The sequence below is a fragment of the Rhipicephalus sanguineus genome, chromosome 3 (assembly GCF_013339695.2).
Source record: "Rhipicephalus sanguineus isolate Rsan-2018 chromosome 3, BIME_Rsan_1.4, whole genome shotgun sequence".
Taxonomy (NCBI): domain Eukaryota; kingdom Metazoa; phylum Arthropoda; class Arachnida; order Ixodida; family Ixodidae; genus Rhipicephalus; species Rhipicephalus sanguineus.
The window spans coordinates 144,255,681-144,279,636 of record NC_051178.1 but is presented as its reverse complement, the minus strand read 5'-3'; the positions used below and the strand labels follow the sequence as shown (position 1 = coordinate 144,279,636).

The window sequence follows — 23,956 nt, the reverse complement described above, 5'->3', positions numbered from 1 at the left end:
AAAAGCACAAAGAATGCAGTAACATGATAACTGGCAATAACATTAATTTGCCAGCAGACATTGGGACAAGAAAATGCCATTCTGTTTGATAAACAAAAACATATTTCTTTAATCATACACAGTGATGCTACCGAGGACTTCTGATTTAGAGCAATTTTCGGAGCAGCAAAATTATCATTTCGGAGCACTTTGGAACAGCAAAAATATTCATCTTAGAGCACTCTGGAGCCGGTAATTAACCTGGCCTTACATCCCGAACTGGCGTCCACCATGGTAAGTCTGTGTAGCGCGCTAAACAGCTTCGCTAGTCATCTACCTCACAGAGTGAAATGGCTCCTCATTTTTTTTTTCTTTTTATGGCAACAGTAATTATATGGACACTCCCAAAGGGTTTTTGCCATTGCCATTGCCGTCACTTTTCGTATAAAGTCCAAATTGATAACATCACCCCGCACATTGCATGTTCTACCCGCGAGTAAAATCTCGCGAGTGCTGGCGACAAACACGGCCGAAGCAGATATGAAACGACCTGGCCGTCTCCATCACACAGAGGGCGCACGCGATAACTAGAGACCGGACTACAAATGCCTGTTTTGTTCCTTACGTTCCTATTGCCCCATTTTGATATAAGAGCATGAATTAGAGGTTAATAAGGGCTTTTATGGTGTTTTTATAGTGCCTATAAATGCCTATTTTCAAAAGCGGCGCCTGAATGAACATTATTTACCCTCAAATTTCACTTTTGAGTGCTATTTGAGACCGTTATTCATGTTACCAGGCAACACTCACTGCTCAGAACTATATAGGGTTCAACGTAGTCCTCTAGTTCAACCAACTTCTGGAAAACAAGCGCTAGTAGCAGTTAAATGGGACATGCCGGCCTCCATACACCGCTGCGCTGACATGGCACGGGCAGTTGGCAAATGCGAAACTGTCGAGAGCTGTCAGGGGAGAGGAGAGTGAAGAACAAAAGAAAGAACAATGTGATGTGCACGCGGCTTTTGTTTTGTTTGTAATTTACGTCCTAAGGTGATCACCGACATGGGAGAAATTGACCCTACGCAATTAGACCCGGCCAATGCAAGACATCCGTCCCTTCTGGTCTTTTAGCGGTCTGGCTACGTGCTCCTGTGCTGCCCTTCTCAGTCATGCCGAAAGGAAAGAGTCCCAGGAGTGTGTTGATTCGACAGTGGACACTTGGCTCGCCATGCTAGAGAATAAAAGGGAAGACCGTATTCCGCGAATCGTGCGGGACAGAAGATGGATATATGTTCAACTGCTGGAGCCTTTGTGCCATCATAAACAGTAACATTTTTTGCTTTCCTGTCGTAGACACAGGTCGCGCATGTCTTTGTTTTGGGATTAGTTGCATTTATGTAAAAATCTATTGTGCCTACATTAACGACGCTGGAGGCCTAAAATATGGGTTGCCTGCCAATTTTCGGCACCTAAAACGTTGTTGCCTGCCAATTTCTGGCACCTAAAATGTGCTTCTTTAATGCCTAAAAATCTGGTCACTAGCGATAACATCATCCTGCGTGCGAGGCCTGCCATTGATTGCTTATCAAAGTGAAAGGAAATACCTCGCCCATCTTTCATAAGGAGCATCTGATGGAGCATATGGAGGAGCATCATAAGGAGCATCTGGCACACTTTGGTGCAGTTGGCGCAGGAGTGGAATCACTGCATACATCACCTATGGCACACTGCATGTGTCGACATCAGTTGACATTCATGTGTTGCCGTGCTCCACTGGTCATTCACAGAACTGACCAGACTTACTGTCCTAAAAAAGAAAAGAAAAATTGTAAGTATGCTAACAAAGGCATATTTAAATGACAGTAGAACAGGCAATTCTTAAATCACAGCACACAAATTGAGAACAATAACAACAATAAAACAATTTAAAAACTGGCAAATGGCTTGTGTCTCATCACATGCAAGACATTACAGATTAATCAGACTCGTGAATCAGTAAAAGGCAGCGCGCTCTTTCAACTCTGTTTTGAAGTCTCTCCGAGATTCCGAGGGGACTACTGCACTGGAGTGTGAAGCACCGTTATCCAGTACAAAGCACTGTTATCAAACAGCGAGTGAAAGATTTGATATAGCATTTCCAACTGGTTGAGTGAAGCTGCATTCCCAGGTTCGATGCCAATAAAAACAAAAACAAGAAGCATTGTTTACAATGGACCGGGCTTGGTACTTTGGCTGTTTTCAGTAGAACATCACTTCTTTAGTACTCTTGTTTCCAGCACTAAGTCGCATGTTCCATTAAGTGTAGAAAGAGAGAGACACAGAGGTTAGCTAGGCTTTAACCAGTTTCTCTACCGTACACATGGGGAAGGTAATAGGGGAATAAAAGTAAGAGAAGCAATGAGTGCATACTATTCGCAAGCATGGGTGCAGTGCTGCTACAATTGGGAATTTAATACTGAAGAGCGTGAGTGAAGAGCATGTAGAACATAACCCTAGCACGCTGGAAATAAAACATGCCTACTGCTGACATGGTTTTAGAATTGTACCTAGTTCTATATGCACACTACAAAATTTTTGTAAACGATTAGATGGGATAACAGACTCAACCAGGCATGTCCGAATAACCTGCAAGATCATGTACCACAGTCTAAACAACCAAGACTCGCTGCTGCTAATTGAGTCAATTATTCTTGCGACAGCTATTCTTTACACATGCTGTTGCTATTCAACGTGCTTTGTATCTCTTCGTCTTATCATGTCGCTTACTTAAGGCTCCGCAGTTATCTGTGCTTATGCATCTTACACGTTTACAGACCACTGCTGCGCAAACACCACCGTAAGCAGGCAGACATGCACACACACGAGAGGAAAATGAACAACACAAGTGGCCCCAATGACAGACTCGTGCCCTGGACAAAGTCCTTGTTTTCAAAGTGGTCCTGTCCTACCTACAAGGAAGCACTTTCTCTGCGGTGTCACAAGAATCTTATCTCTAGAGGCCGAGCGGGAAAAACGAACACCTCCGGGCTGCTGCATGAAATCCCTGTGAGCTCACCCCAAAAGCTCTGATGCTCGTGCAGAGATAAGAGATCTTGCTGGCCCGTGATAAACACGCCCTCTCTGTGGTCGGCAACAGTGGCATGGAAAGTTTGCGCCTTGAGCTGGGAGCTGGCATGAAAACAAACCTGTGCTACAGGGACATTTCTTCTGCTACACGGAGGCAGCAAAAATAGCAACTCCAAGACAAGCAATAAAACACGATGGAAGTGAAGAGTAACGTTGCGCTGCATAGATGCACAGAGACGAATGACGCAAGAACACAAAACGGACAAGGACCTTGTGCTAGGTCCTTGACCGTTTTGCATTCTTGCATCATTCCTCTCTGTGCATCTATGCAGCGCAACGTTACACTTCAGAATGCCATACCAACTAGCCCCAGTGGAAGCACTTTTAAATGACGCAATTGTACCACTTACGTGTATATGCGTCATTAGCAAAGCTGAGAAAAACATATATTCTGTACCATAGATGTGCAATGTACGTACCACTAATTTGTGAGGGGACAGTTGCAAAATCATAGACTATTCTATCAATTTTATGAAAGCTATAAACTTGTATATGACGCATGCACCCTCAAGGTTGCAGATGCAGTTTGTAGAATGGCAACATCTGTTTTTGATGCAGCGTTGCGGATTTAAACTGAGGGCTTCATTCCTCTTAAGCTTTTCTATTTGTGACAAAAGTGTTAGGAAATTCAAGCTCCTAAATCAAGATTTTTCGATCAGTTGCTGGAATTGAACTTTCTCTCCCAACTGCCATATATTTCATTCAGACCAGTTCAGTGATTGTGTAGTGAAAGAAGTGTTGTATTATAAATGTGTTTCAATGGAGAAATGTACGTTCTCCACAAGCTGAAGCCTCTCCTCAACTTGCAACAGTGCTAGATTGGCAGAGGGGGAGGGATCGTGTTGTCAGTTGACGGTCTGGTAACAAAAAGAAGTGCCGAGGAAAGCATTGATTGGCCCAAAAAAATAAGTCCCCTTGTCAAAACATTTAGTGCAACAGCAACCCTTGTGGTCAGAGTCCAGCAAGCATGGATGTGTTTAAGGTTCCAAAGCACTGCTGTCTGCTGAGTGGATGTCTGAAAAAGTTAAATGTTGTTCCACTTACTCACACAAGCTAAATCAGCAACCCTCAGTTTAATTTGATCGACATCTTTTAACGAGTGCCTACTGACATGGTTTCTAGGGATTAGTGCCAGTGTCCTGTATACAAGCGTGTACCTGGTTCAACGTACTACAGCTCTATACCAAATCAAGTCCCTCCACCACACCTCAATATTAATAAACAACCTAAGCAGCACCTCACAAATCTGAATGACCAGTTAAGCAATGCGGTGAAATAACAATCATAGTGAAGAAAAAGAATAACAGCTGTGATGTTCCTTTGCTATGTTTTCATCTTTACTATTTACAGACACTTCGTTCAATGAATAGGCTGAATGGTTCTCAATAAATCGTGACAAGTTCGTTCAATAAAAGCACTAGCAAGATACGACCTTGCAGCTTCATATGCTGGCTGTTTACTGTGATTCATGGAAAACTAGACAAGCAACCAACTTTCAATGGTTAAACGAAAGAAACAAATGAAACAAAAACAAGCACAAGAGGATACAACAAAGGGGCTTTGTAAAGTTGTTTGACGCAGAAATCAGTTGTCTTTACAAGTGGTTGATCCACAAGTTGGCCGATATGTGAAGTTATTATTGTGTTCTGTACATGTGTACTAAGTGTGTACCTGTTCCTTCACATTTGTCCTTAATAAATGAGTTGCAAGTTTTAGTGTCGTTCGTGTCTTTTCTTTCACTGTCCTCATCGGTCATTAGTGGTAAATGAACAAAGGAAGAGGGATAGATTGAAGGGCCTTTCTTTTTTTGATAGACACAACGTAATGAAGCCAAGGAAAGCATAGCAAGCGTTATTTGTAGTTTTGATTGAGGTGCAGTAATTGTAACATAACGGAAAAATGAATTAAAGAGCATGAAAAATCAACCAGCCGCCAGTGGAGACCGAACCACAACCTTCACGATGGTTGTGGGCTTTGTCCCCACCAGCAGTGCATGGATCAATGTAACGTCTAACAACCTTAGACGAACATGGATAATGACTTTCTAATCAATTATATCTATTAGCATTATCCGGAACTGACTTAAAGTCAGCATGACTAAGAAAGGCAGTTCCAGTTCTGCGAGGTTTATAAATAGTTGGAAGCATGTTTGCATTTGGCGTTGTGTATCTCGCAGTTTCTTGCACGAACAATGAAATTTGAAGTGTAAGGCCTAGTTTCCTGCGGTTTGCACTGTTTTAGTTCTGAAGCATGCCGTAAAAGCTTGCCCTAGCTTCCACTTAAGCATGGACAGACCTTGTGCAATATAGATGGACTGAATACAATGGGCTTAGCTTTCTCTTATTGATACCTTGTCTGTTTGGGCAACGAAGCTATGAAATATGCAATAATGCATGAGTAAACTAGTGCTGTAAGTAGTTTTGCTGTTGACAACTTGACAAGCAATGTAAAGGGTGAGGATGTTTTGGTGGTGGAGGAAGGCTTGTTGAAGAGAATGAGCATGGCCGTGGCTTATCATCTGGCTAGTGCCGCCAGCACGCATTGATAGCGCGACTAGAACTGGACCTTTCATATAAACACAGATATTTTAGGGCATAAATAAAGGTTCAACAGCTAGCCTTATCAAATATAGCAGAACTTTAGTACAACAGTTATAGTTAATAGTTCTTGCTAAACCCTCAACCTGAACTTTTGCAGCTTCAGATGTTACACTTACTCTCTCATGACATAGTAGCATGCCACCTACAGCAGCGGACACAAGTGGAAGCTGGCTCATCACAGTTCCGAAGCCTGGTCATCCTTTAGTACGTTACCATGACCTCCACAATAAGACAAGTCAAGTAAAGCTTACTGTCAACTAAGACAGCGCGTGTTGTGATGTCGAAGCTCACAGCACATAGAGGAAAGAAAAAAGATGGTTGGTTGATCCCTCCATCATAGGAATCGGTATAACACGAAAGTGAAACGTGTCGTCACAGAAGTAGTTTATTGTTTATAGTGCATTGGTATACGAGAGCTTGTACAATGTCTACTGTTGTTTGGCAAATAAAATATAGCACCGCTTGATGTGGACGCATCGCACTCACGTTGACGCCTAGTGGCACATCTCCGTACCGACGACAAAAGCCCGTGATCATGACTTAACCCTTATGGTAGCTGAAGTTCTTAACATATACGTGGACTCCGCATATGGTGAATCCTGCGGAAAGATGGCATCAACAAGCACATAATAAACACTAATGCTCGATATGCACTCCTTTAAAGCGTCATGAAATGCAAAGAGAAACGCTATGTGTGTCGTGTCTTCCCTCTAGCCTGGCCGTTACTTCTCACAGGGCGAGCAGGGAACGCGGTGCGACAGCCAGGCGAGCGTCGGAGAGCTATTTGTCGATATACATGCATGCTATGAGTGAGGTTTGCACTAAAACCGCCACCTCACGGTGTGTTAAAGCGTTGATGAAATTAAACTTGTATTGGAAATGCGCCGAATGGGACGGTCGTTGCAACGGCGCATTTTTTATTTTTTTTTTCGAGCCTGGTGGCACAGATGTCAACCCCCCGTTATAAAGGGGACGCTCATAGCATCCATCCACCCAAGATCATTCTGAGAGGCAAGTGTGAAAGATAAAAGGCGCGTTCATGTTGCCTCCGTAACGTGTTTGGCGCTAGCTCAGTGGGCTAAACGCCCGTCAGCCATCATCGCAGACCGAGAGGTCATGGGTTCGATTCCCATCAATGGAACTTTTTCTTCCTTTTTTTCTCTTTTTTTTTGCCATCTGAGTTTTTTTTCTTTGCCATCTGGTGGCATTCATTTTGCTGACGTACTTCTGTGATGGAAATACGTCATGAAAGTCTTGGTGGACCCTGGCATAAAACACTTTCGTGTTAAAATTTTAAATGTGTAAGCACCTCTATGCCGACTCAAAGAGAAAACTGTCCGTCCATTTATCTGTCCCTCTGTCACGTAACACCATCATCGCTGTTAAGAAATAAAGCATAAAACAAAATAAATTTTCTTGGTGGTGCCAAGTTTTGAAACCAGGCTCCAATGCTCCTAAGGCAAGTGTCTTAACCACTGGGCTACACACCCACACTCGCGGAAGGTGAATATATCTGAACAATATGAATACGTTGTACCCATGGTGCAAAACAAATGTCAACACTTTCTATGAAAGATTCGTCAAACTTCGTCATAGTGGAACAAAAGCCCTTCCTAGGACAACATGTAAAGCCGACATGGAGGATTGCACACACCAGGAAAATTCTTACATTGCGAAAATTTGATGCCGAACCATCGTTTTGGTGGTCGTAGGATCCGCCCTCCCTTGGGTTGTACCAGACGTACGAACATCAGCAAAAATAGAAGATGAAATACGCCGTGCTGATGCCACCCAACAACAACGTTCGTGACAAGGCTGCAACCTACAATAAAACTCTCGCTTATGTATCACATAGACAACTACCACAGGAGATTCTAGGTGGATTTTTTTCCTGCCATTGACGTAAAAGCTACATTTTGCAATGTAGGTCATGAAGTAATACTCCTTTACCTAAGCCATTACAAATGTGGAGAGCACATTAACAACTACACGAAGGACTGCCCCGTGGACAGGACTGCAACGGTTGGGGTTGGACACCCACAATCCAGGACAGGCACTACACAAGGATTAGTCCTGTCACAATATTTATTCCTGCCATAAGCTTCCCCCTAAAAAACGTATCGAAGTAACTGGACATGCGTTTTATGAGGATAACCTGACAACCTGTACAAGAGAAGGATAGGCAGGGCAGCAAGAAGCCATCGATGCAAGAGAACACTTCAACTGCAGTGGACTGTCGTGCACACCAGAAATGTTCGAACTGTTGGTACTACACATGAGTGTGAGAGGAAGGATAATGCAAGAAAAACTAGACACCAAAATTACAGTACGAGGGGTATAAGTGCCTCAAGTGCACTACATATTCTTGGCCTCATTATACAAAAGGATAGAGCTGGGAGAGTGGAACTGCAGAAGGTACAAAAACACTGTAATGCAATTGAGTGATCTCATTAGGACAGCAGTCAACGTACGCTACCAGATGGTATGGGATGTAGGAAAAAACCTAGAGCTCCTCAAGCAAGCAAAGATCAATAAACGCCCTGCTGACAAATCAACACACCAACGAACAGCCCATACTGGCAACCAAGGCAAGACAAGCAGCGGAGGACCGTGGTTTACAGGAATGAGAAAACCCCCCACCTATACTCCATCTCACCAATACCGTTCAGCACTATCAAGGCTACAGGGTGTAAGCGAGCCACATGCTTGCGCAGCAAAACATAGTTCCAGATATAATTACCTTACAATTGGCAGGGTTGAGACATTTTCGCTTTTCTGGCACGTGTAGATTTTTATAAAGGATTACTTTTAGCAGGGTATTTTACATCGTTAAATTTTGTATGGTGAAAGGGCAGTGAGCAGATAAACCTAATTAGAAAGTGTGCTTAAATTGAACGTGGTTGCAGGATACAAACAAAAGATGCAGTGGAAACCATCAGTTGCCTTTACTGTTAAAAAACAAAAGGGCGTGAGACCTGTTTTGTGTGCCTGCATCGTGGCAATGCAAAAATTCAAACGTCTAATCATTGTGGTGATGAGGCGCGTAGGTTTACCCGAGCTGTGCGTACGTCTGTGCAATAGATGGTGTGCTCACATTTGCATCGATCCTTTTTCGTAGTGAGAGGTTTTCTGCATTTCCGCATTGTGCACTGGTCCTTTGCCTCCATCACGGTTGTCTGCCTGAAGAGAAATTGGTGGTTGCACTTCTCACAATCTGTGGACAATTCCAAAATGTACCAGAGTGACTTTGCACGAGAAAATGAACCGATCAGTGTACAAAGGCTAGCACTGTTCCACTTCTTTTCTGTTCTTTGACTGCACATTACTGCTCTTTAGTTCATGCCCTCGTCCGAAGACAGCTTGTTACATTTTGAATCGTACACAACTAACCATACCCCAATACAGTGAAACCTCGGTGATACGAATCTCAGGGGACCACCTAAAATATTCGCATCATCCGAAATTCGTATCACCAGAAAGCATGGAAAAGTAGCATGCGACAAAAGAAAGCTGGCGTACATTTTCATTTATTGTTTTTCAGGGCCACAGCAACGTCTGCAAGAAATCTGAATGATTGTCAGTTAAGTTTTTAGATGTCAGCAATCATACCAGCACTTGTAAATATACATACAGCCCGTACGCGCGTATTTAATTATTGAACCAGGTGCGTTCTGACCCGTGACAGCAGTAGCCCCTTCCAAATTTTAGTATGCGTTTTTGCATGACACCGGAGTACTGCAGCGAAAGTTACAAAAGAAGCGCTTTGACGCGATGAATCAAGGCTACAAAATTACAGAACCACGGTCCAGTGTTATGTTTTTATTATCCCGGAGGTGTTGGGAATGCTTTTTGGTAGATTTACGGCCGTGCCCGCACAAGTGTGACCTCAACGGTCGCGCATGTTGATGTTGTGAGGCTTTACTCCTTCTCCAAGACCGCGCTCGCCTTTTTTCGGGCCTCGTCCACATTTCATAGGATGTCTGATGCACAAGGCAGACACGTGTAAACACAGTACATTGACAGCAGCCCGCGTCGACGCGTTATAAAAAAAAAGCATGGCTCTAATGTCCTCTGTAATCTAAACGCGAAAGCATATGGAGGCACATAAGAGCCTCAAAGATTCGCGCACACAATCTCGGAGGCCATGACGTGCCTCTGAAGGTTTATTCTGACCGTAAGAGAAGTGTTTCTCTTACACCGTGATTTTGACAATTTGGCGGTGCGGTGCGCATGCCTGCGCTTGCGTTCCCGCGCTCGCACGTGCTTGGTGCGTCTTTCGCGACAGCGCGGACATCACCTCTTCGTACCTGGGCGGTAGCGTACGTTCGTATCAAACGTCACTGGGTGAAAATCGCTTCGCAACAACCGTACTCCATTACATCGCAGGCCAATGGGCCTTGGCCGGGACCAACGAAAAATTCGTATCACACCGAAATTTGTATGAACTGTGATTGTATCACCGAGGTTTCACTGTATTTGTTTTACTGAGTAGTCTAAACTGAGAACATGCACACCAATGGAAAAAGCCAAAGACCAGTGCACAACAGAGATGTAGTGAGACTTTGAAGGAAGAAATTATATAGTACTATATGTGATAACCCCGTCTATTGGGTTGACAAGTCCAGTCCCGAGTAAGCGAGATATTGAAATGAATTATAATTCTGCATTCCCAGTATTACAGTACATTGTTGAAGCACAAGTTCTCACAACTGTTGAACATTCATGAGGATGCCTTCCAAGATATGAGCTCTTGTTTTATTGCTCATGCTACTACAGCACTCTAGTAATAGTAACACACAATTTAAACATTGTTGTAATGATATGATGTTTTAGATTCGCCTTCTTTAATAATTTATTACTTGCTGATAAGTTATCTAGTGTTTTCAGTGCATTCTTGCAACTGCACTTAAAGGGGTCATGAACCATTACTTTTCTAAGTAATGATCTAATGACCTCATTATCGGAGTTTACTGCCTCCCAAATCGATTGCCGCAAAAATTTCTCGAATCCGTCAAGAACGAGCGGAGTTACGGGGGTTTGGCACATGCTCTCAACGCTTTCTCTCTCTTCTTGTCCTGACGAGCGCACTGGAAGCTACATAGGGAGGGATCGCACGGGGGAATGAAGTTACGTCAGTGCGTGTCATGAAACGCGATCGCTCTGCTGCTGTGATTCGCATGTGTGAGTGTGGCTACCATGTAAAGCTAGCAGACTGAGGAGTGCGGCGCTGGCAAGTGGCGGCACCCTGTGGCAAGAAGCGCATCTGATCCGAACGCCACTCTCGATTTATGTCAGCTATCGGCCAATGAGGATGCTATGTCTTTTGCGACAGGGAGAAACAGACGCGCAACGTCAACTGACAAGAGTGAGAACCGGCCTCTGTTTGAAAAGAGGGCTCCTGAGAAAACGGCAACTTCGCGCTCCGCTTGTAGCCTTTACGCGGCGGGCACGAATGCAATATTTGGCTGATCAGTTCATAGCCGTATCAGCTTTCTGCAGGATGTGCTTTTTCAACAAGTCCAAAGGGTGCTTCATGACCCTTTTAATCTCACGAATATTTTGTAAAAAAAGGACCCATTGCAGCCTTCACCATCAAGACCTCTTGCTGCATATCCCTGTATACTTGAAGGAGCACAGACACGAATTTCAGAAATGTTCATATTGTTGCTTTAAATAAAAGCACTGGTGTCGAGAACACTAAAGAGCGCATCGTAGTGCCTCAGAACACAGTGAATATATTTTTGATACCACTTTCTTAAAAATCCACTTTCGGTTTCTATATCAAAGGGGCGGTATCACAGTGACATGTAAACACAGTGTGACCTAGGTATAAGTTATGTGGGGACAGCAACTCTTGACACACTAGCAGCACTCTGTAGTCTGCTGTCAGTTGTTCATGTTCCGCATAAACAACTCGGAGTGAATTGCTGTCCAGCGGCTTCAAAAGCAATTTCAGCTGCATCCAGGGCACAGAGTTCTGTGTTGACTCGTCATGATAATGCCCATTACGGTGGAGTTGACTTGCAGATGCCAGGCGACGAAAACTTGAAAGTCAAACTAAAATATTTTATATGTCTTTCCTGCCTCAGGTACGTTGAGAGCGTTAACCCTGCATGTCAAGGAAATAAAAAATGCCCCTTTTGTGATGCCTCAATATCGTGCCAGTACTTTTTTAAGGCCTTCATCCCACTAATAATAAGCCGTACTGGTGCGTGCAACAAGTAAAAAAAAACTCCCGCCACTTCTTCCTATTACAGTTACGGCAACAGCAACAGTACAGTTACGGAGGCTGAAAGATACAAGCACCTTGACGTCACTGTGTGCAAGATAGTTAATTGGTCCCCGCACATCTCCCATGTCTGTGTGTTGGCAATATATAAACTAGTTTCGCAAACAAAATCTTAGAAAGGCAATGAAGCATGTTGCATTGATGACTTACACCAACCCTGTAAGAGTTAAATTAATATAAGCCACAAGTTTCTGGGATTTTCACTTTCAAACGGATGTTCTGAAATGTGTTAACCACAAGGCAGTGATTGACACTTGGCAAGTATAGAAAGAATATTCACCTTACCTTCAGGTGTAAGCAAATGGTATACAATAATTACGAGCTGATGTTTTCTTATAACTGCTTGTTAGGAATATCAGAATTAATCCGCGCCAAACGTATCTATCCTGTCATGATTCGAAGGACTCGACTGTCACCAGCCATGAGCCTCCTCGGGTCCCTATTTGTGGAAAAAAAATATTAAATTAAATTTCTTTTCCCAGACTGTTAAAAGATTGGAACAAATTTTCTGCCACTGTTGTCAGGTCGAGTAATTTAGCTTCAAAATTGAACAATACCTCTCATGCCTTTAAAACTGTTCAATGCATGAAATTTCTTTTATTGATATTGTTCGCACATCATCATTTTGGGTTGTCCTTATGAGCAGATTTGTTCATATGTAATTTGCTTGATTATTCCCTATTGTAGCCATGCTTTCTAGGGCCGAATCATTGGCTTTTTTTGGTCATTGGTATTTTGGTATGTTGAATTGGTACCATTGATATCAATCGAAATCAATGGTATTTTGAAATGAAATAAATAAAGTAAATGCAATGACAATCAGCAATTCCTCGTGTTTTTTTTATAATAAGCGAGACAAGATCGAGTGCTCAGCCCAATCAAGGAATGCTTAGTTAATCCTTTTTTAGTGAATAATGAAACCAAGCGAATAAGAATAATTTAACATGATTGCTCAGAGCGGTTTTTGCAGCACACTGGCTTTAAACTGGCAGGCCTGATTTTGACCCCACATGTGTATATCTAACTAAAACATGTCAGCGAGTAAACATCAGTAGCACAGAAAAAAAAAAAAAAGTGCCCTCCATATAGAGCATTTAACTAGGCTACACACATGAAGAAACCTTTGCGGCTGCATTCATCCAGGTGCAAAAATTGTGGCTGTCACCCGTACAGTAGCAAGTGGTTCACAGCTGCTGTAAAGTGCGAGTCTGTGTGCCTTTCGTGTAAATAGATGCAGAGTGAGAAACTGGGTAAATATAGATGCATTTTTTTCACACCAGATATCCATTTCAGTTTTCGGCAACAAGACTTCAGGACTGTAAATGGCCCGACTGATTCGAGCCTGCTTGAACATTGTACAAAAGTATTCCTACCTGGAAATTAAGATGTTTTCTGGAGGCCAAAAAAAAAAAAGATTAAATTAAAAATAGGAAAACAAGATGATAAATGCTTGAAACAGCCCTCAAATCTTGTAGTGCTTATGCTCTGTGTTGTGCAAACGATTTACTAATGTAAATTCTATAAAGATATTTGGCAGCGGAAGACCCTCACTACTGAAAGACATAAACACAAAACATGACAGGAACATGCTTCATGTAGTTATTTGGATTGTAACTGCACATGTTACACAATTATATATGTCTAGAAGCATTACGTAAAAACATTCAATACATTAAAACATTAGGAATCGTCACACATCTTACAAATATTTTCTGCAGGAACAAGTGCTCAGCCTGAAGTGCTGTAGTGATGATGAAATTTGCAACAAATTATAAAAAAGGTCAACTAAAATACAGCTTGTAAATATATATGGTGCTTAACGTTAAGGCAGTTTCAATTAACTTACCAGTGGTGTAGCAGCAAATTATGCAGCACAATTGTTCCTTTCACAGTAGGTTTACCTGCGCTGAAGACAAATATAAACTTAACACAGTTAACACAAACGAGAAATAATAAATGGCAATGCTACATTTAGAATCACAAAAGAGCAGCCACCAATATCTATGCACTGTGCTCAGCTGTAAGCTGTCAGCAAGACATATGGTCAGAAAAATTTACAAAAAGCTTCCATTTATAAGTACGGGCCCGACCTTTGCAGCTTGAAAGGTCTCAATAAATTATTTAAAGGACACAGTCTTCTAATAGTAAGCGTCCTCTGCAGTCTCTAGCAGATATCTGCGCCTTAACGCACCTGCAACAAGTGGTTGGCGAAGTGCAGAATGAATGCGGTACGCCTGCTGCTCGCCTAAAGAAGCCAGGGAATGTCATCAATCACTTTCCAACCCCTGCAACAACTAGCATACAGTGTTATACATACAAGCTTGTTACTTTAGCTCGAAACATTGTATTTCTCCAGCCATAAGTAAGGCCACCAAAGAAAGCGTGAAGTGCGGTATATGAACGTCTAAATGATATTTAAAAGGAACTTCACCAATAATACAACTGACGTTGACGGCAGTAGGTTCAGTGCAGTGAACTTTAGAAGCAAATTTGGTTGCAATCAGTACGCGCGAATGCGACGGCCGTACCTGCCAGTGCTTCACAGTGAAAACGGCGCAACCAAGGGCGCTTGTATCGTGTTGTCGGTGTTATTCTCTCTTTGTCTGCGTCGTCAGTGCGCGCTTTCCGGTAACGATGACTACGTACCAACTCGCCCAGTTTTCTACTTTGTTAGGCGCAACCGAAGCTGCGAACGTGCTATCACAATTCTTGTCCTTCATTTAATGCGATACCTCACCAACTTAGCGAAACCGCGACCTAACTAAAGTGATAAATAGTTATTGTCACCCCAGAAAGCGGACACACCACATTAAAAAAGAATACACGCGTCTGCAGCAGCCAGAAATGACAAGAAGGAATGTCCACGACCGTGAAAAAAAGGCACTACATCGATTACATAGCATAAACAGTGATGTAGTTTGAAGCTGTCACACGAACCGAGTGACAACAAATAACAAACGAACCGCCGCGTTTACCGCCTTTGGCGTCCCCGCATAAACCAGGTGTTTCCACTGGCCTTCCGCAGCATCATTATTCATAAACATTCACATAACTATTCGCAAATATTTGACACGCACCGCAATACAAAGGAACGTGAGTTCGAGAAAAAGACGCGCGACACGCCGGCAGTTTCGATTTGGATTTATCCAAGGGCAGCCGAGTCGCGCTCTCTTCGTCTGGCAACGGCAGCGGTTGTTTACATCTTCGCGAGACCATTGCCGATTGCCCCTACGCGGTTCCCCCCCTCCCACTCGTGATACTTGGACTCAACCTCTCTCTCGGGCCAATCAACGACTCCTGTTATTTGGTCTAAAGTGCTATGTACGGAAATGATTGATCAAGTGGCATGAATGTGGTGGTGGTCGTGCGTTTTTGTTTCCCAAAGTGGTAAAGAGATTGTTCACCCTTCCCCCACTCCCCGCGACCGACGCAGCTAGCTGCCGCCACCGGCCCGCTTTGACCAAGGTGTATACACACACGACCAAGCAGCGGTCCAAGAAAGAAGTCGCCGACGATCTCGGAATATGCTACAACGCCGCGTCGTTGAAGCTGCCACACGGCCGGATTGTCTACCCGTCATGAGCTACGTGTGTTGCTGTGTTGTGTGTGATCGTGCTTGACGCAGCCAAACGCGTTTGCCGATATTTTTCCGCTCCGGGGTCTCCTTGTTTTCCTCCGACGCTTGCATCCATGTGGGCCGCCGTGATCTTGTTTGGGTGCCCCGGTCCGTGCCACCGTGCCTCACGATCGGATTGCTGAGTTTCATCGCGGCAAACAGGTGAGTCGTGGTGTCTACCCCAACCCCACATCCGTCGGTTATTTAGATTTACAACCCGCACAACAGCTTTCCGACGCCGATCAGCGTTCGCGACGCGAGGGTTAGCGGCTCGTTCGGTCGGTTTCTCTTCCAAAAATAACAAAAAGGAGCCAAACATTCGGGACTACGTATTTGTAGCCCCAGGCGATTGGGCCGCCTCTGCGCTTGTTTTCGGACGTTGTCGCCGTAAACAACAAGTTTTTGCCGGTGGTGAAACCGACTGAGAGAATCGGAGCTTTAAGTAGCGGCTGCCCTCCGGCTGCCTGGGTTGTTTGCGATCGCATCGCAGAAACTTGCCATGCGCACGAGGCGGCGCTGCTAGTTTTCTTTTTTAGTTGCTTGTCTTATTTGTGTTGTTTTTCGTGACCACGCTTCGGGCGTTGCTGCGCCTTGCGGTGTTGCCGGAGCTCATAAACCCGAGAACCTTCTGTACGCGTAGAGTTTTGCGACAACGAGGAGCCTGAGGCAGCTGACGTTTGATGACGTCGCGAAAATGGAAATCGTCACGCGGCGTCACAGCATTTGGCCGCCGCCGCCATATTTACGCACAATTCAACGTCATCGTAAATGACCGTGCCGCCATATTAAACCCACAATTGCTAACTTTACGGAAGCAAACATGGCGGCGTCCTTCCACTCGAATGGGTCGTCTAGAGCTAAAGCCGGCCGTCGAAGGACTTTCTGCTAACAGGGCAGCATCGGCGTATGCTGAACCCTGACACAGGGTCACCGCACTGTTTGATAGCAGTCGGCGTGTAGTGCATGGCACCCTTTTGATGCTACTTCACGGGGTTTTGTAACTTTGATGTTGGCGTGTGCCCGTCGGAAGTGGTAAAAAGACGTTGCTTTTCTGTCACATCACTCGCGGCAATCTTTGATTAACGCTGCCACGCACGCGATCGGCTTTCTTGGCACGACCATCGCACCGTTGCTAAGCCGCGTTGCTACGTTGTGGTGTCGCGCTGTGACGTCATCGTAGTGTGGGTGGGGTTACGGTACCGTAGTCCGAAATCATGTGGTCCGAAGTTGACATCAAGGAGCATTTATGCCGATATCATATCCCACAGAAACTCTTGCATGATGAGTTGAACGTAGGTCAAAACATTGAGGTCATGATGTGAGTGACCAGCCCGCTGCTACTGTATTTGGCTCGGGCCGACACTTGAAGACAACTTCTTGAACGAATGTTGGGACTTTTGCGAATTGTCGCAGTTGTGGTTTAGAAGCTTCGTCTGCCTGCGGGATCGTTTCTTTTTCTTTCCTGCTTTTATAGTTTTAAATGGCAGAAAATGTGCAGTACTTTCTGGCATTTGCAACGTTTAGCTGCCAGCAACAGGTTAAAGCGGGGTCACTTCAGCTTTTTATGGTTTATAATAACAAAGAACACCTTGTCGCAGTGATTGATTGTAGAAACACGACGGTGACGGAAAGTAACGGCATTGCTGCAGAACGCACTGTAGCTGCAACAATGGAGGTGAAAATTAAAGGGCCTGGGATTAAATGTGGTATTGTACAGATAGGTTGCGGATAACAGCGTGCATTCTACCTCTAATAGGGCAACCGTCTCGATTAGGAGCGAAGTCGCGGGAGCCCTTAAGTGTCATCATAAAAGCACGCTTCGTGTCTGCGTTGTCTTCTTGGTGACGGCGCTGTTCTGGCCATGTGTTGAGCACTAGGCGATGTTGTGTTCCCCTATTGAGGCCGATGAGTGCATTTTGTTCTCCGCTATCTGTACTTCGGTCGCGTTCGAAAAGGAACGGAGGGAGGTTGCGCGCGGGGTCGAGGGGAGAAATTGGAGCGGCATTGTCGGTATCTCCTCGGCGTTCGAGGACGGCCTTCTCGAAATCCACCGGGAGCAGAAAGGCGCGCGTTTTTTTTTTTTTTCCTCCTCTCTGTCTCGTGCGTGTATGTGTGCCGGCGGCGTCAACGCGCGCGCGGTGCGGGAGGAAATAAGACCGGGGGGGCTGCAGGGCAGCCGACCGGCCGCGGCGCGTCTTTTGCTTTTTCCTGGGAACATTGGGACGTAGAAGGTGCCTGGCTTGCTTTCTTGCCGGTTGTGTCTTGTGTACTACCATTGTTGGGAAGCCCGAAGCAAGCGGCCTTCTTATTTTTTCTCGCTTTCTGTCTTCTTTGGTCTCGAGGGGAAAGCGGCCGGCGATGGAAAGGGAGCCGTAAAGCCGTGCAAGCCGGCGGAGAGCTCTGTCGGCGGCGCCGTTCGGATGACGCTGGCGCCAAGCACAACAGCAGCAGCAGCACCGAGTGTGTTTCACAGCAGCCGTCGCCGTCTCTGTTTTGTGTGCCGCCGCTACGGCGCGCACTCCTCCCGTGGTTGGGGGGCTAGGCCTAAAAGCGCGAGCGAGGCGGCCGTGCTGCGTTGCTCGTTTTCGTCTTTATTTGTCCGTTCATTTTGTGGGGTGGGGAGAACGGAGGGTGGTGGTGTGGGGCACGCACGCGGTGAGGGGGCTACGCGGTCGCTCTCCTCCGCCGTGTCTTTCTTTGTTGGGGCATTCTAGTACGGTTACCAGTTCGTCGTCCTGCTGCCGGGAAAGTCCCCGGCTTCGTTCGTTCGTTCGCGGCTGCCACCGCCGCCTGCTCCCCCGGGCTCCCCCCACCAGTCCCCCCCCCCCCCCCCCGCCTGTCCGTGCGGCAGGTTTCTTTGCTTGTTCCGCGCGTCTCGCGGGAACCCTCCTCCGCTACACCGCGGGCAGCAGGCACGGAAGCTGACGCAGACGTTGCTTATGCCGCATAGAGCTGTTGGGGTCCATGTTTGTGCAGAAAGCGCCGCCGGGGTTGTTTACGTCTCGAGCGCTGTGGACGGTCTCGACAAATCGGATACTTCCCCCCCACCCCCTCCTTCATGCTCCCTCCCTCTCTCGCCCAGCGTTAACCGTGTTTGCTCCCTATCGATTGTTTGACTTTTTTTTCTGTCCACCTTTCTACACTTTTTTTGCTCATATTCGGTGTGCGTGGTAGTGTCAGTGCGCGGACGAATTATCGATGCTTCCTCTTTGTCCTTTTGCGAATTAGGGAGATGGAGTTAGGCGCATATGGCCGCTCTTTGGGTTGTCTCATTACGACAGATGTATCCCTCTCTCTCGCCCAGGTGGAAACCCGAACGGGTTGTACTGTACGCTCTGCCTCCGTCTAGCGCTTGCTTTCTCGCTTGATTGCGCAGAATTTAGATCCCCGCTTGAAATTTTCGAGCAGGACAGCAGGTGTCACATATATAGATCGTTATCGATACCTAATTGAAACTCTCAAACTATTTGAGATGCATGAAAGGGTGTAGAATTGAATTATTAGTGCTTGGCATTTATAGCGCTTCGTAAAAAAGGCTTCGCGTCCTCGTGTCATTTTGCGGTGTTTTAATTATTTGGAGACGTTTTTATAGCGACCATTCGCAGCAGTTTCGGTATTAGAGCGAGGCTGGACTAAGATTTTTTTTTTTTTTTTTTTTTGTAAACACAGCTTGTTACGTGACTATCCAAAACAGTGTCTGCAGCGCGTGCACGTGAGCGCCGCGTTGACAACTGTGGTGGAGAGCGCGCAGGGGGCATGGCATATAATAATATCTGGGGTTTAACGTCCCATCAAGGGGCATGGCAGTCAACACAACCTCGTAATAATAATAGTAATAATTTTGGAGTTTTTACGTCCCGAAAGCACGATCTGATTATGAGGATCGCCGTAGTGGAGGGCTCCGGAAATTTTGATCGTCTGGTGTTCATTGACGTGCACCTAAATCTCGGTACGCGGGCCTCGAGCATTTAGCCTCCATGGAAACGAAGCCACCGCGGCCGGGATTCGATCCCGCGACCTTTTGGTCAGCAGGCGAGCTCCATAACCGCTAGACCACCGTGGCGGGTAATACAAACCCTGGAAGGAGGAAAGAATATGACTTTTAAGAGCTCGTTTTTCTTTGGTAGACACAATAATAATGAGAACTGACAGACAGTAATGCCAAACATACAGTGCAGACAGAGAATAATACAGACACAGAATAACAGACAACAACGCGTCCGATGCTCGGACGCGTTATTCGAAGGTCGCAGGTTCGGTTCCTGCCGGCGGCAAGGTATCTTTTCGTCCACTTTACTTCCTTCACATTTATATCCTAATTACTACAAAATAACATCTCCTATACTCTCTTTGGCATTATTGTCTGTTAGTTCGGCTCCCGGCGGCGGCTTCATTCCTCGTTTGGGCTGTTTTCCTTAAAGGAGTACTGACACGATTTTGAGACATTGCAAAAGGGAGATTTTTCGTTTCCTCGGTATGCAGCGTCAACGCTGTCCACACACCGGAGTCGCAGAACAGGTGTAAAATATTTTAATTCGACTTTGAAGTTTTCGTCGCTGAGCATCTGCAAACCAGCCCCACTGCAATGGACATTAGCCCGACGAGTCAAGACAGTTCCCCCGAGTTTGCGAGTTCTGCGTCCTGCATGCAGCCTAAATCGCAGAAATCACTGTCAGGGTCACTCGACGACAATTCACTCATCGTTGTTATGTGCACCACGAGAAGATGACGGATTTGCCGCTAGTACGTCGCGAGTTTTCTGTATCCCCGTGACGTCACATTGCCTTGAAACGTCACTGGGAAGCCGCCCCCTCGATATCGAACCGAAAGTGTCTTTTTAAGGTAGCGGTAATCAATATATACGATGCCTTCCCAGTCACCACAATACTCGTTTTAGGTTTCTCGACAGAAGAATTTTTATTTAGAGCAACAATCCGAAAATTTTTGAAATTCTTGGAAACATTTCGGCGCGCACACAAAAGACGAAAACGAAAGACCAGAAGACAAACGGGCGCGATTTTGTGTGCGCGCCGAAATGTTTCCAAGAATGTCCTCAAACCAACTCGCCCAGCTCTCCATACTATTACATTTTAAAATTCGTGTCAGTACTCCTTTAAGGGCACAGGACTGGACACCAGACTCCAGCGAAACTACTGTGTTACGTGGTATTGAATATACGCATATCTCTTTCCTCTCCCCATCATCACCCCTCATCATTCCTTTTTTTCTCCTTTTTCCCTTTTCCTCTGTGCAGGCTAGAGCGCACTAGCTCAGGCCGACCTCACTGCCTTCAAATAAATGCTCTCTCTCATTAACTCCGGAAGGAGGTGATTCTTGGTTGTTTACGTTACAACCAAGTTGTTGTCGATGTCGCGAGGTGCTCCATTTTGCGCTCAGTTGCACGGCATACGCTTTAAAATTGATTTTAAATGCGTTCTATGCTATATTTGCCGTTGACATTTTGTAGATGATGTGTATAGTGGGTCTATCTCAGAAGTAATCTCGCCTTCATAACTTATGTTAATACTCTTTCAAAATCAGTGGTCATTGACTTAGCCACGCGTGCGTCGAGCCTTGATAGGAATTTGAGGGGGGAGGGGGGGACTGGGCTGGCTGGAGAAAGAGGCATAAGACAAACATGAGATAATCCAAACGCTGTTGCTTGCGTTGACCAGGTCCGCTAATTGCTTTCAGAAAGAGGGAAATCAGCTTCCGTTGAATTCCAGCGCGGCTGCATTAATGGGAAGCGCCTAATGACTCTCTACTTGCGACAGGTTATACTTATTGATTGGTCTTCCAGTGCGGTCGCATAGCCAGAGCCCGCGCCGGAGGGTGCGCTTTATGGCGACGCGCTTGTGAAGTAGACACATCGACGACCTACCACTGATCGATACGGACTGCTTTATATATAGCTTAGCTTAGCTTAGCTTCCGCGTTGTTTCTGCTGTCACGTCAATCTTCCAGCCGCACTCAAAAGCAGGGAGGGACTGTGCATATTTAATTACACTTATGCATAATGTCATGTCGTGCGCCGGGAACACGTTCTTGAAGGTTAGTCGTGCTGCTAGCCGCGCTTGACAAAGAGGTACAATAAAGGGGGAAAAAAAAAGGAAAGGACCGCAGCTACAGGCGCTCGATGGCTACTGTAGTCGCTCGGTGGTTCTGTAATGGTGGCGCTGAGCCCGAGAGCCGCAGGTTCGATTCCCGGCGGCGGCTTCATTCCTCGTTAGGAAATGGACTTAATGTTGGGCGAATCGGGTGAGATTCGTTATAAACGATGCGCAAATTACGTATAACGAGGATTCGCAAGCAAAGAACCACCAGTACGCAGCGCTTCTGTGTTCTGGTCAGTCTGCTTATCACTTATAATTCATATCGCAATGCAAAAGAAAGAAAAAAACGAGAAAAAAAAAAGAAGAAAACAGGAGCCATTGCCGAATCGGAAAATAGGGGAAAGCGAAGCTTGGCGTGTGAATGTCCGACATACTTCTTTCTTTCTTTCTTTCTTTCTTTCTTTCTTTCTTCTTTCTTTCTTTCTTTCTTTCTTTCTTTCTTTCTTTCTTTCTTTCTTTCTTTCTTTCTCATTGCGCAGTTCTCCCTCCTAACTGTTTCCTTCCTCCATGCCGGGAATAGGTGGATAGCAAAACGGCGCGTCGTCTGCTACAGCACTTCCGGTTCTAGGAACCGTCAAGGTTCAGCTCGTCGCTGCTTCAAGTTGGGTGCGAATCAGTGTAATCGGGGAGGAGGCAAGATAACTGGTAACGACCGCGTCGCAGAAAGTACGCGTTTTCTCCCCGATTACACTGAACGGCACACACCTTGAAACAGCGAAGAGCTAGGCATCGAACCGGAAGACGTCATTTTGCTATCCACCTATTGAATCTTCATCCACGTGCTTAGCAGCGCGACACTTCAGTTTCTACAGGCAACAACGACAGTCATGCGTTCATATCGAGGCAACAGTTAAATGTGGCAACGCGAAATGACAAGTGACCTCGACGAGAGATCAGATTGCCATGTCGGAAACGGCCGGTCGCCGACAACCCCGCTATCGAGGGAGCATCAAAAGGAGCTCATACGAATATATACGCGTGCGACCGACGCACCTTCGAGGGCCGCGTTTCTGTACGGCCGCCGGCGCCGTGCCTCTCGCGTTCGACACCGCCACCGATATCTGTGAGTCTTGATCAGCTTCGCTTGAAAAAAAAAAAAAAGAAAAGAGAAAGCTAGTGTAATTAAGCAGATTTAGAATGGCGTTATACAGAGCTCCGGGTGGTCAGAATCGATTAGGATACCTACAGTATTCGAGCGTCTCTCGCAGGCCTCTCTTGCATGCGCGCTTCTTGTTTTATTTTGACGTATTCGGGTTTGAACCGCAAGGACGGTTAGCAACGCTCGACGCAGACCGCGCCGCAGTGTTCGAGCAGCTTCGAGATTGTAGTAGATCATTTTGTTAAGGTTGCGCGCAGGACGCGAATAGTCTAGATTATTCCAGAGCTTGCGCGACCACCAGTGATAAGGCTGGAAAGTTCGATGCGTGATATAATAGACGGCGCGTCCCAGCGATGATCAGTTTTATCGACGGCCGACGCCCTGTTCGCCGATATCAGTGTACATTGGGTGTTGCTGTATAGTTTGACTTTCCGTTTCCCGGCCACAAGTTCGGCCGAATGAAGAGTTTCATTTTGGACACGCCGATTGCTGCCTTCGTCGACGTCACGACCCCGTGACAATATCGCTCCTTTTGCGTACACATTAAACCACGACCCTGGTTGGACTCAGCAATGTCAACGTAAAGACCATATAGAGTTTCAGTATCGCCACCGTGCCGGTCGTCTGCGACGAGACTTCATTGGCAAAAGAACCATATGTAGTGACATATATGCGGGTCTTCGGGCGCTTCAATTCGACGAGCTGCTCTATACTTCTTGAACGATTTTTGGTGTGGTATCTTCTGCATTCTTCCTAGTGTCCTGTGGGCGCACATGTCTCATTCGTGCGCAGTATATACTGCGTGATGCGTGCGTGGTCAAGCGCATTTTGCTCGAGCGTGTATAGGTGTTGTTTGCGCACGTGCGCCTATATCGTTTGACGTCCGTGCCGTCTGTATTATAGCATATATATGCTAGCCGCATACGGCAAGTCCCCGGGGCTTCTTCGACCTAAGATCATGTCATTTCGAGACTAGAAAGTTTATGTATGCACCGTCTTGCTAGAATGTGCTATTACATTTCCTCTATGCGCACACAGACACACATTTATGCATTAATGTCGTACCGTGCGCCGAGAATTCGTTCGCGCAGGCTAGTCGCACGCGTTTGCTATGGCCGATTTACGTATATCTGC

The 23,956-nt window shown here is 45.8% G+C and overlaps 1 long non-coding RNA gene and 1 pseudogene across 2 annotated transcripts; one reads left to right on the top strand and one right to left on the bottom strand.

Moving 5' to 3' along the window:
- Positions 1-8,825: 8,825 nt before the first annotated feature.
- On the bottom strand, positions 8,826-15,074 carry LOC119387345 (uncharacterized). 2 transcript variants are annotated; one of them, XR_007415413.1, is made up of 3 exons: positions 14,958-15,074; positions 12,280-12,433; positions 8,826-8,885 (listed from the first exon to the last, which is right to left on the bottom strand). It is a non-coding gene; the product is annotated as an uncharacterized LOC119387345 (long non-coding RNA). The 2 variants fall into 2 exon arrangements; XR_005182486.2 differs by having other exon boundaries at positions 8,848-8,885; positions 12,275-12,433.
- A 118-nt stretch (positions 15,075-15,192) lies between these two features.
- The window catches only part of LOC119385926 (insulin-like growth factor 1 receptor), a 178,297-nt pseudogene continuing 169,533 nt past the window's right edge, over positions 15,193-23,956 (top strand).